The following is a 12,851-nucleotide window of genomic DNA, read 5'->3' as shown; positions in this document are numbered from 1 at the left end:
AATTGTACTGCAGTACCTTGAGGGTCATTATCATTATCGGTGATTCCTCTCGCGCCTGTTAACAGCTTACATCATTGGCTGGTAGTCAGGCGATGTCTTTCCATGTTCAACTCCAGAACATCTCTCACATGGATCGACTTGTACTTCGAGTGAAGATTGAACGAGATTGAAGACCCCGGATCTAGTTTCATCCATCCAGGCTGCGATATATATTTAGGGAAATAAAGACATCAAATGTACATCATTGCTGCACAGATAATCATCCAATCAAAGGGATGATGGCTCTACCAGAATCATCAGTCTACACTCAGACTATTGTCTGTCCTATGTACATGAAAATGAATTTATAAATCTGAGCATGGGAATGCCCACCTCAGCTAGATCATGAAAATATTATGAAGATAGTGTATTGTATTGTATCTTATTACAGGTCTCCTCTCAGCTTGAAAGAACTTCGGATCCTCATAATAAAGCATTTCACCCGACATCAAAAGATTAACGACCTCATGCTTTAGGGGGCAACTGTTATAGACATTTTTGGGCCCTACAACCCCAAGCATGAAATGTCCATAAACCAAGGGCTCCTAAGTCCCTAAAAGTGTTGTTCTAACCCCTAAGGGAACAAGGTCAATAGATTACAGCTTCTCCCAGAAGTTCTCCATGAAAAACTGCTCAGAATTGGTCAAAACAGGATCATTTCAACTGCTCCACTGGCCAAGTGTGTTACATCTCACCTAAGTACACTGTGTGGGTGCGTTGCATTTCAAAAATCCCTTCTATGGGGTGCGATGGGCAAGAAATGACAAATGGCAGTGTCATTCCGCGAGGTGGAGAGGCAATGGAAGCTTCCAGAAACTTCTCATGTGACACTTGCCTCTCTGAATTCGACCAAGGATGAGTAAGAGATCATCAATCTCCAAGTGGAAGCAAGAACTATCAGAGGGAAGACACTAATCAAATCATAAGCTGACTCATCTCCATTACAGATATCTATATATGGATCCCTCATCCCAGAGATCCAGAGGCTGGAATTTTGCATATTGTAAGGAATTGTTGTTGGTTTCTTGAGACAAACATCAGATTGTTGGGTGATCTAAGCTTTGTATGAGGTGAAGAGGGGCTTCCTTGCTAGGAGGTTGATGCTGGGTCAGAACAACTGGTTGGAACTCCTCTTGGCTCTTTCTTGTTTATCAATAAAAGCTATTCAAGTTTTCCTCCATACTTTTGTGTCATTCATATTTGCTGCATTTGTATGGTCAATTTACATCTGATCCTAGATTGTTTATGATTATAGATCCATGTCTTTGTATAGTGCTATGCTACTGTGATCTTACAGGTACTTTGTGAAGCTGGGCGTGCAAGGGAACAAGTAGCGAAAGACTATCAAGGAAGAGAGGAATCAAATCAGGAGATTAGTGCAAGACAGAGGTTGGTCTTTCTGTTCCTCTCTATCTATAATTCATAAAGGAAAAACGAAAGTAGCTTTACTCTGTTTGTTTCTAAGGCAGCTGTCACACCTTAGTGGGATAGAGCAGTTCTGAGTAGACACTTTTCCCTGTAACACGTGGGCACTCTGAAACACGAAGTGTGGCTGTCTTCATTGTCATATATTTCTTGTATGTTGGTCCGCACAACTGGGTTACTTGTTGATCAAGCCTTCACCCACATGGGTCTACCGATGCACTGGTGGCTGCATTGGAAGTATCACTTCATGTGATCAAGCCCATGCATTGTTAGTATAGGAGTAGGAGTAGTGTTTTCTTTCATTTGTTTTCTTGCATGATTGTTTGCTTACATGCTTTACTTTCTTGTTTGTGTGCTTGCTTGTTTTTCTTTCACTTTTACTTCTACTCTTGCATTGCTTTATTGTTTGTTTCATTCGTTTGTAGGTTAGTTTGCATGAAACCATGTGTGACTCATGAAATGAGTTGGGTAAAGTACAAAAGGGTTTGTACATCTATCACTACTTGGTTATCTGTCATCTTTCCTTTGTATGATGAGCTTGTTACTCTTAGTTCATGATACGTCGAAGGAAAATACGTACTGTTCGAAGTGAACCTCAGTGTAAACACAACGCTTGTGCGCTAACTAGTGTCACCTTCTCTAGTCGATTGTTTTTGGGTTAACCCTTGTCATCTCAGTCAAGTAGAGTAAGGTGAGGGGAAAAACCTTAATAGGCACGTTAGAGATATAATAAACTACTTCTCTGTTGGAAAAACCTCATTTTCTCTCAATAATTCGGGATCCCTCTTCTGCCTCTAAAATGAATAAGTGCTATGCACAATAAAATTGAAAAGTCAAAAAATTCAAAATGAAAAATGAATAAGGCAAAAGAAGAGAAAGGCTTCCTACGTAGGGAGGTGATGCAAGTAACTCTGCTAGGGTACTGACCAGGCTCGATGGCAGTGAAGCCATGCTTGTGTTCCTATGTGACTCCATCGGGGTAATGTCCAGGCCTGCTAGCAGTGGAGAAACACCAGAGATGAAACTAAGACTCTGGCGACTATGCTACTTGTGCACCTATATACCCCTCAACCCCAATCGAAGCAACTGTGTTGCCTTGGCTTGGAATGTGTGTCAATCGACCAAGCGTCTAGTAGATGCTACATCTCACAATCAAGTTAGTGTGAAACCAAGATGAGATAATGACTAAACAATACTTCTGGAGGTGTTAGACTTGATTTTCACGAACAAGGTCCATTCAGAGAGCTGGAGTTATACCAGTGTGTCACCAAGTGTTGTAGCAGCTACAACCACCCTCCAAAATTTTTCCTTAGCCTGTTTTGGAGCCTCCCTACCAACCTTCATAGCAGCATGCCTTGCTTTGTCAAGTCCTCAAGCTTCAGTGCCTTTCCTGCTCAAAGGCATCATGTCAATCACAGTTTGATCATTTCCCTTCACGGGCTGCTCACCCAGACTTGGTCCAGCTGTAGGCTAAGCGACTTCCCAGTGAAATTTGCACATTTCTGGAGAGAAACCAAACTTTCCCTCCAGGAATTGTGCAATTCCCTCTGACAGCCTGCTGGGCTCCAGGATTGTGCAATTTTCCCCATCAACAGGCAGTTCAGCCCAGGATTTACGCAAATCTAGGCAGCAGTCAACTGTTGGGCCGAGAAATTGCACAATGCCCTTGGGAAGTCAATCCAACTTACTGTCAGGAATGCACATTTTCACCAAGGAGTTGAGCACAAGCATGCATGGATAGTCTAGTCAACTAGTTCCACCTAGGACCAAGGAAACTTGACTTGCATGCATGCATGACTTGATCTTCCCAGAATAGCAAGAGACAACATGCAAAAGGAATCCCATGGTTCAGGGAGCTATTTTTAGCAGCTGGGGGTTACATGCAAACTTGGTTTAGAAGTTTCCCTCCAAGTGTTGCTTTTTCCTAGATTTGTGGCATGCACATCCTGAGACCAAACTTATCTATTCGACGCATCAGAGCTCATTCAATCACATCGAGCTTGGAGCTCTGACATTCCACATCACATCCAAGACTCTTTGACACATCCAGCTTAGTTATTCATGGGTAAGTGGCCTCAACTTGTCTTTTTTAGAATTTCTATCGCTTTTTGTGTATTCACTTGTGTGAGTGTTGTTTGCTTGATTTCATTGAATACATGTCATTTACATGTATTCTAGCTTTTCCTAGCTATGTCTCAATTTTTGTTGCTATCTCACTGTTGTCGCATGCATGAAACTGTTTTGCATGGATGTTCGCCCAACCGGCGAACGACCTCACCCACATGCATGTTGATTTGTTTGCTCAATCTTCCATTCATGTTTTGCATGCATTGTTTATCACTTATGTTATCACTTAGTGTCACCATGCATTTCATCGACTTACTTGCTTTCAGTTTTCCGTTGGCAAGTCAGGCCAACCTTGGTTCGGTCTTTGCCTTCACTAAGGCTGCATTGCACAATCTAGATAATGAAGGCTCACCTTCCCCTCCAGATTTGTGCATTCTAGCCCAACACTGGCCTCCTAGACTGAATTGCACATTTCTGGAGGTCAGTGGCTGCTTGGCCCAAAAATTTGCGCAAATCTATCCCTGGGCTAGTAGTTTTTTCCAGCTAGAATCACACATTATGCAATCCCAGCAGCTAACTGCCCAACTGGATTACGCATTTTGCAGTTCTAGTAGTCAGTTAGTCTCCAAGTAGTCTGGATTGTGCCTTGTGCAGTCTTGGTAGTCAGTCTCCCAACCTCTCAGCCGAAATTGCGCAACCTTCATGATCATTCACCCAAGTATGTTGAAAGTTAGTTCTCAAGTTCATTTTGGTTTTCGACTGACAGATTACTTTCTATGAGTGTTGCCATGTCTCCAGGTATCACAGGTGTTCATATGCCTCTCAACAATATAGGTATAATGGTTTCCAAGAGAGCAGAGATGAAGACACCATCTAGAGCACGCTTGCGGATGCAGTCAATCAAGTGTCCATGGGCTTACCTACTCATGAAGACATCAAGTTGTTCATGGAAAAGGACATCAAGCAACAGCATCGCATCGAGCAACATCATGAACAGTGGCTGAAGGAAACATACTTAATGCAAGGAATGCAGCAAATGAAGTGAACGCAGTGAATGCAAGAGGAAGGTTGTTAACAACATAGAGGCGGAGAAAAGTTGCAATATCAATCAAATCCACTGAAAATGAAAAAAACTTTTGAGACTCAGGCCGTGAAGTGACGGCGGGACATGAAAATCGCACGAAGGTAGAAGATGGAACAAAGAAGGAGTTGCATGTGCTGAAGCAGCAACTCTGGAAGAACATGAAGCTACATGAGTTGTTGTAGGAACATGAACAACAATGGGTACAACATGCACTCATGGATGAAACTGAGCCAGTACAAGTTAAGGATCCATCCCAGCAACTGACATAGAGAAAAAATTGTGAGGATTGTTGTTTATCACGTGAAAAGGATCCAACATCATGCATTTCGTTAAGTGCACGCATGCAATCCAACCCATTCAACACACTCATCAAGGTGAAGACAAGAAGCAAATCCAACTGGGGTTGAACATGTACTTCGGCAAGTTGATGCGCATGAACACCAACACACACTTGGAGATCAGCACGGAAACTATGCATCAGTCTGTTTCTAGTTCAATCATGCCCAAGAAGATCATGCACATGTTAGCAGACGAGTTGGATGAAGGGGCCGAACCAATGCACTGGTTGCAGGGGGCAAGAGTTCGCTTCAGCAAGATGTCCCCATGAGGTGCACGCACATCATCACGGATGACCAAGCTTGGCATCAGCTCACCACCTTCACCATCACAAGCATGTCAAAGAGTTGGTCTCATCACAGCGGACCAAGTGTCAGTGATTTCTTGCAAGGCTTACTCAAGCCATGTTGTCTCACATGAGTACATGTGCATTGTAATGTTGAGTCATGTCAAGTGTAAGTCAAGTGTCAACAGTTGGATGTAACAGTCATAGAGTAAGTGAAGAGTCATGAGGGTAGTTGAACTGTCACAGAGGGGATTGTCAAGGGTCACCCCACCCTTTGCTATAAATAGTCCCTCATAACTCATTGTATAGGCTTTTGGTCAGCCGACCTTCTACTAAGACTATCTTGAAGAAGGCTTGGACAGTATTGTAATGCGCTTTGGCTTCTCCACTGCATGGATCTAGTACATCTCTTTTGAGGGGCAGGCAGATGTGGCTGTAACATTCTACTGATAGGGCTAGCGGGTTTACATGGTGTATTGTATGATTGTGACTTACACTTATTTATATAATAAAAGCCAACACATTTTCATCATGTTGTTATTGTAGTTGGACTGCTCCGGTTGCCTTAATGATATATGTTGATTAACTTACATACTTGTATATGAACTGATTTGTATGCAATTAAATGAATCTTGTTGTTAACGTGTTTCATATGTTGTTAATGTTGTCACTGTCCGTGTCAACTGCTCTACTGGACATCAGACAGACTTTTCTCTAAACCTTGTTATATCAACCATCACACTCATCTCGGACTGATCCGTGAGTGTTGCTCGTGTTATATTACCTTGTATGTTGGGACTACCGCATCCGTGTCGACTTCTTTGCTGGAAGTTGTGCATGTCCTTTATGTTGTGTGTTCCTAGCCGAGTTGGGACTGATCCCTTTCAACCTAGAACTCACCTTCACCTTCCCTCCCTTTGAAGTGTTGGAACCTCTCAAAATCATTCCTTGAATCACTACATCAGTCACACCCTTGTTACTGACAAAGTTATCTTACTTGCCTTTTTGCGACATCGTGGTCAAGGCATTACCTTACGACCCACTACTGGGACTCCTACACCAAATGGTCTGAGGTATAATTGGGAATTCTTATCGGGGAGATCCCTTTGACATGTTGGTGGGTCCAACACCGTCAACAAATTCAAATCCTCTTTTCTAGTAGATCCTAACTCCATCACCATTGGATAGGCATTCCATGGGTCCACCATCCCATTTAGTTAGAAGTAAATCTTAATCCATTTGTAATGGATTCCCCCTTGTGCTAGAGGAGAGCCAACATAAAGTGAGAGGAAGGGTTGATGTAAGGTTTTCATCTTTCTCTTCTTTTTTTCGTAGATGATGAGGGTTTATACAAGGATTTCCACTACTTTTTTTGTAGTAATAATCTCTTTTGGAAGGTATATTTTCATATGAGAAGAGATTAGAGTAGATGTTGTAAATCCTCGCTAGTCCTTGTACCCTTGAATCTTGGGAAAATTTATATTATAATTTCATATTTTCTTTTGTAGATGTTATGGGATTGTATTTGAAGATGTGATATTTGTTAATGTTTCTCATTCTAATAGAAACTATTCTATTGCATCCTCTTTACTTATGGTTCTATGTTATGGTGGTTCTTCCAATATTTATGGTTGAAGACTATTCCTTGGCAACAATTTCATGGTTGTGGTAGTGCATCTTGTAGAAGGCCTTCATTAGTTACTCTAGTATAACTTGAAAAGTTGTTTTGAACTATTCATGGCACATTAGTGTATGGATTGAACACATCTTCTCCATATTATTCAAACCCTCTTTGCTAGTAGATCTTGACTCCATCACCCATTGGATAGGCATTCCATGGGTCCAACATCCCATTTAGTTAGAAGGAAATCTTAATCCATTTCTAATGGATTCCCCCTTGTGCTAGAGGAGAGCCAACATAAAGTGAGAGGAAGGGTTGATGTGATGATAGTGGGAAACCTTCCTATGTTCCCCTATGTTTGCACTTGTATTTTAGGGCTTTACCACTTTGAGTGCGGGTTTTAGAGGTAGCATTTTATTGGCATGGTTGGTGTAGAAAATCTAATGTAGGTTACCCCGATAATGCAATATAAATCAAAGCTGAATACTATAACCTACTTCTACTATCAATTTGCGGAAGCTTAAAGATCGAGTTGAACATTATAACCAAAAGAAGAAGAACCAATGCACAATACACATGAAAATAATTTGGGGAAAACCTCAGCTAAAAACCCCACTATCTGTATTATCATACTAGGTGGAAATACATAGGAATTATATAAAGCCTTAGCTCTCATAGTTAGCCAACTCTTAGTACAATCCTCACAAAGGCTCATAGGCAATCTTGGCTGCTCTCTAGCCTTCCTCTCTACCCTCCAAGCTCCTATTTCCTTGCGTTGTTCCACTGGGATGATTCTCTCTTACCAAGTGGAAAACTCATCTACCAAGTGGATGATCACCTGATCTCACGCACTGTCAGAACTGCGCAATCTTCAAGGAATGATTCCTTGACTACATGCATGAGTTTTCTTTATAAGAAAACACATGCAACTGATAGTACATTGTCATTTACTTTAATATTAATTCGGTCTTTCTCAGAATAGACATGCATGAGTTTCTGATGAGGGAATCTTCTGTTAACTAGAGTCCACTAGTTGAGTGCATGCATGCATCAGCTAATTGTTAACTCACCATTACTTGCTCAAACTGTTTGGAACTAATTTAACTAGACTTAACTCAGTAAACTAAGTTAACTAATTACAACTCAAATATAACTCAATCTTATCTCCTTAATTTAAGGGATAACTCTTGCGTGACTTCAAAAAGACTTCTAACTTGAATTTCTCCAACTAATTAAGTCAAAATAACTTAATTAATTATTTCCAAGTAGTTATTAAGACTAAATTTGATTTTAATTCATAATTTAATTCAAGGACAAATTAAATTGGAATATTCTTGTTGCCACATTTCAACACTTCCTCTCAACAAGAAAGGGATTATCTGCCACCCCGGTCTTGTCTCTATGGAACTCGAATTTACACTTTGATAATGTCTTTGTCAAAATGTCAGCATCTTACTCCTCAGTCGAAATATACTGCAGCAACATGATCCTCCCATCATCAGCAGCTTGCTTTACCTTGTAAAGCCAACGGGAACTCACAACTAATTTGTTCTCCAGTCTCAGAACCACATCCTAAACACTGTTACGAACTATGGAGTCATACTCCTCCACCATAGCATCAACCCAAATCCGCTGCTGCACTACTTCCTCAAAGTAAGATGGCTCGTTCTCAACACATTCCCCAACAAGGGCCATGTATCCAGTGTACTTCTCAAATGACCTCCTCTGTTTGCGCTGAGAAGATGGTGCTCCCACATTCTCTCTCGCATCCTACAACAATCTGTCAGCTTCTCTTGTGTGCTTCCGTCCATCTCTGGAAGACTCTACTTGAGTGGATGTCTCCACTCCTGGAACCTCTACATGCAACTGCTCCGCATCAGTCTGAGGCTCCTCCTCCTTAGGAACCAACAGTTCCTCCACAGCCTGTAGTTGGAGCTCCCTCTCAAGGGAAATTCGCATGGCCTTCTGCTCATCAAACTTGAGATCTCTGTGAACCACTATCCTCCGATTAGTAGGTAAGTACACCTTATAGTTGTGAGGGGTATCAGTGTACCCCACAAATATTACCAACTCTGCTGTCAGCTCAAGCTTCTTCCGTGCATCCTTTATCACATGGCAATATACTAATCAGCAAAAGATCCTGAAGTGACCCACATCAGGTCTCTTACCGAAGAAAGCTTCCTCTGGTGTCTTCATCCTAAGTATGCGATGCGGGCTTATATTCTGCAAATAGACTGTTGTGTTGCATGCCTCAACCCACAAGTGAAGTGGTAGGCCTTGGTCATGCAACATTGCTCGTGCTGCCCCTACAATAGTTTTGTTCTTCCTCTCGACCACCCCATTCTGCTGTGGGTTATGAGGTGCTATCAACTCTCATTTAATTCCATTCACTACACAGAAGTCCTTAAACTATTGAGATACATATTCTCCACCGTTTTTGCTTCTCAAGGCCTTGATCTTCTTCCCTGACTCTTTCTTGACCAAAGCTTTGAACTCACAAAACTTTGTGAAAGTTTGGTCCTTCTTCTGCATGAAACAAATCCAGCATTTATGAGAATATTCATCAATGAAAATCACATAATACCTTTGCTTCACTGTGGATGCCGTCGAGAATGGTCCACACACATCAGTATGAACTCACTCTAAGATAGCCTCTACTCGACTATCTCAATCATGAAAGGAAGACTTGGTGTACTTTCCCAAGGTACAACCTTTGCATGTGTCAACTTTCTCAAGTTTACCTTTGGGAAGTCCTGTAGATATCTGTTGCATTATCTTCAAAGCCCCATGATGCAAATGGCCCAACTGCCTATGCCACAACTTGCCAATGTCTTGGCTTTGCACCAATTCTTCTTTCATACTCAATGCTGCACAATCATCTACCTTTAATTTATAGAGATTCTTCACCCGAATCCCTATCCTCTTGGTCTGACCCGTGGCTATGTGTCTTAGGAACACCTTTCCTTTATTGAAGACAACATTGTAGCCTTTATCCTCCAACATTGCGGCCAATACCAAGTTCTTCTTCAGTCCAGGCACATACATCACATCAATCAAGGTGGGAGGAGCTCCATGCTCCCTCTGAAAAGAAACCGTGCCCACTCCTAAAACATTATACCTTTCGTCGTCACCAATCTCTATGCGCATCTTGAGGTATTTCTCCTCCAAGGCACTGAATAAATTTTTATCACTGGTCATGTGGAATGAGGCTCCACTGTCAAGATACCAAACACAACCCATCATCGATGACACCATGCATGCGATGAGGGTAAAGTCCATTTCGAACTGAGAGGCTAATGCCTCACCTTCTGATCCTTCTGAGGATCCCTTCTTGGACTTCTTCGATGGGAAATTAGTCACATAATGTCCCATCTCGTGACAATTAAAGCATCTCACTTTAGACTTGTCACCCTTCTTCCCTCCATGAGAAGAATTCAATTTGGAATGGGAAGCCTTCCCCTTCCCTTTCCTTGCCTTACTTGCTAAGGCCAGATTTTCTTCATCATCATCCTTGGATGAAGAACCATCTCATGTGCTCCTCCTGATCTCCTCCTGCATGAGATCTGACCACAGTCGTTCCCAATCCGGCAGTTTCTCCCTTCCATTCACAGAGTCCTGGTAGCTATTCCAACTCTTTGGAAGGCCAAGGAGAGCGAGGCTCACCATATCATCATCAGCAATAGTTATTCCCACACTTCCAAGCTCATCTCTGTAGGTGGTGAGCTTTTTAGATATGTGGAAATAGTATCACCCTTCTCCATCTTGATTCTTCGAAGCTTATCCTTGAGCGCCAATTTCCTCTGGTCGCTACTATTCTGGTAGAGGTCCTTCAATGCCTTCCACATTTAAAATGGAGTATCCTTCCCACGAAGACTCGAGACAATATGGTCTCGAGCTCCCTCAAGGATGATCCATCTCACCTTCGCCACACACTTCTTTCACTCAGCCAACTCTTGTGCATTAGTTGAAGTTGGCTTTTGAACTTCTTGATCAATGAATTCCTTCAAGTCATTATCTTATAATACAGCCTCCATTCTATCTTTCCATGCTATGTAATTCGACCTACCTTCCAAGGCATACTCAAGTCTCAAGCCATAGAACACCATTGGCCAACCTTGAAGTATGATATGAATTCGATTTGCACCTGCAACCCCGAACTTCAAACTTCGAATTCTCTTCTCAATATACTGTTCAAGGCTCTGATAATCCATGTAGAAAATTTCTAAAAATTCTACTTTGATACCATGTAGAAATCCTCTACAAATCCAGCTTTGATACCATGTAGAAAATCTGAATTTAGGTTAACCCAATAATGCAATATAAAATCAAAGCAAAATACTATAACCTACTTCTACTATCAATTTGCGGAAGCTTAAAGATCGAGCTGAACAATATAACCAAAAGAAGAAGAACCAATGCACAATACACATGAAAATACTTTCGGGAAATCCTTAGCTAAAAACCCCACATAGGAAATACATAGGAATTATACAAAGCCTTAGCTCTCACAGCTAGCCAGCTCTCAGTACAATCCTCACAGATGCTCACAGGAAATCTTGGCTACTCTCCAACCTTCCTCTATGCCCTCCAAGCTCCTCTTTCCTTGCATTGTTCCTCTAGGTTGATTCTCTCTTACCAAGTGGAAAACTCATCTACCAAGTGGATGATCATCTGATCTCACACATTGTCAGAACTGCGCAATCCTCAAGGAATGATTCCTTGACTGCATGCATGAGTTTTCTTTATAAGAAAACACATGCAATTGATAGTACAATGTCCTTGACTTTAATATCAACTGGGTCTTTCTCAGAATAGACATGCATGAGTTTCTGATGAGGGAATATTCAGTTAACTAGAGTACACTAGTTGAGTGCATGCATGCATCAACTGAATATTAACTTACCATTACTTCCTCAAACAGTTTGGAACTAATTTAACTGGACTTAACTCAGTAAAATGAGTTAACTAATTACAACTTAAATATAGCTCAATCTTATCTCCTTAATTTAAGGGATAACTCTTACATGACTTCAGAAAGACTTCTAACTTGAATTTCTCCAACTAATTAAGTCAAAATAACTTAATTAATTATTTCCAAGTAGTTGTTAAGACTAGATTCAATTTTAATTCACAATTTAATTCAAGGACAAATTAAATTGGAATATTCTTGTTGCCACATTTCAACAGTTGGGGAAAATGTGTAGATCTTGTTATTCGGTAGTTTTTCTACCATGATTTCAAGAGGGCATCTCTTTGAAAATATTTCACTCATCTAGTGATTTCTCGAAGGAAAGAAGCCTTGTTACTTGAAGGTTCTTGAAGTGATTTATTGTTAGAAGAGGTGAGGACATCCAACATCCTTGGAGGCATTGAAGACTCACTTTGTGACTACATTGGTATTGAAATAAGGTATAAAAATTGTGCATTTTTGAAGTTTCATATTAGTTTGAAGATTTGAAGTAAAAAGTATGGCACCATCCCCAGGAAGGTGGGATGCCAAAATGTTTCCCCTTTTGGATTTCTCATGCATTTTTGGATGTCCAAATTAGCTCTCTTATCAAAAATTGGTTTAAGCATGCTCCAAAGTTTCATGGATGCCCTCATCTAACCACATAACATATTATGTCTAACATTGAGCTTATAATAGATGACAATGTTATCCATGAGGATGCCATGATGAAAATGTTTCCCTTACCTTGAAAGGTTATGCATGGGAAGAGTTTAGTGATTGCAAGAGGATATCTTTATTTCCAGGTTTAATCAAAGCATATTAGAAATTTCAGGTTGTTGGTTATGATGAAGAAGAGCATGTTGTAGGATTACATGATCAACATGTTTTGGTTGAGATTTGTTTTAAATTGAAAGAGAAGCTTGGTGGTTTGATGCTTGCATTTGAGAATAACCCTTCGTTGTGTCTCTTGGTTGAATCAATAAGAAATATGATGCATGTATGTCATTGGCTAAATATATCAAAGAAAATTATGGTGTGCTAG

The sequence above is a fragment of the Pinus tabuliformis genome, chromosome 5_1, assembly GCF_031772625.1.
Source record: "Pinus tabuliformis cultivar Carrire ecotype Pingquan chromosome 5_1, CPIR1, whole genome shotgun sequence".
NCBI classification, from domain to species: domain Eukaryota; kingdom Viridiplantae; phylum Streptophyta; class Pinopsida; order Pinales; family Pinaceae; genus Pinus; species Pinus tabuliformis.
Note: the sequence above shows the minus strand (reverse complement) of the source record.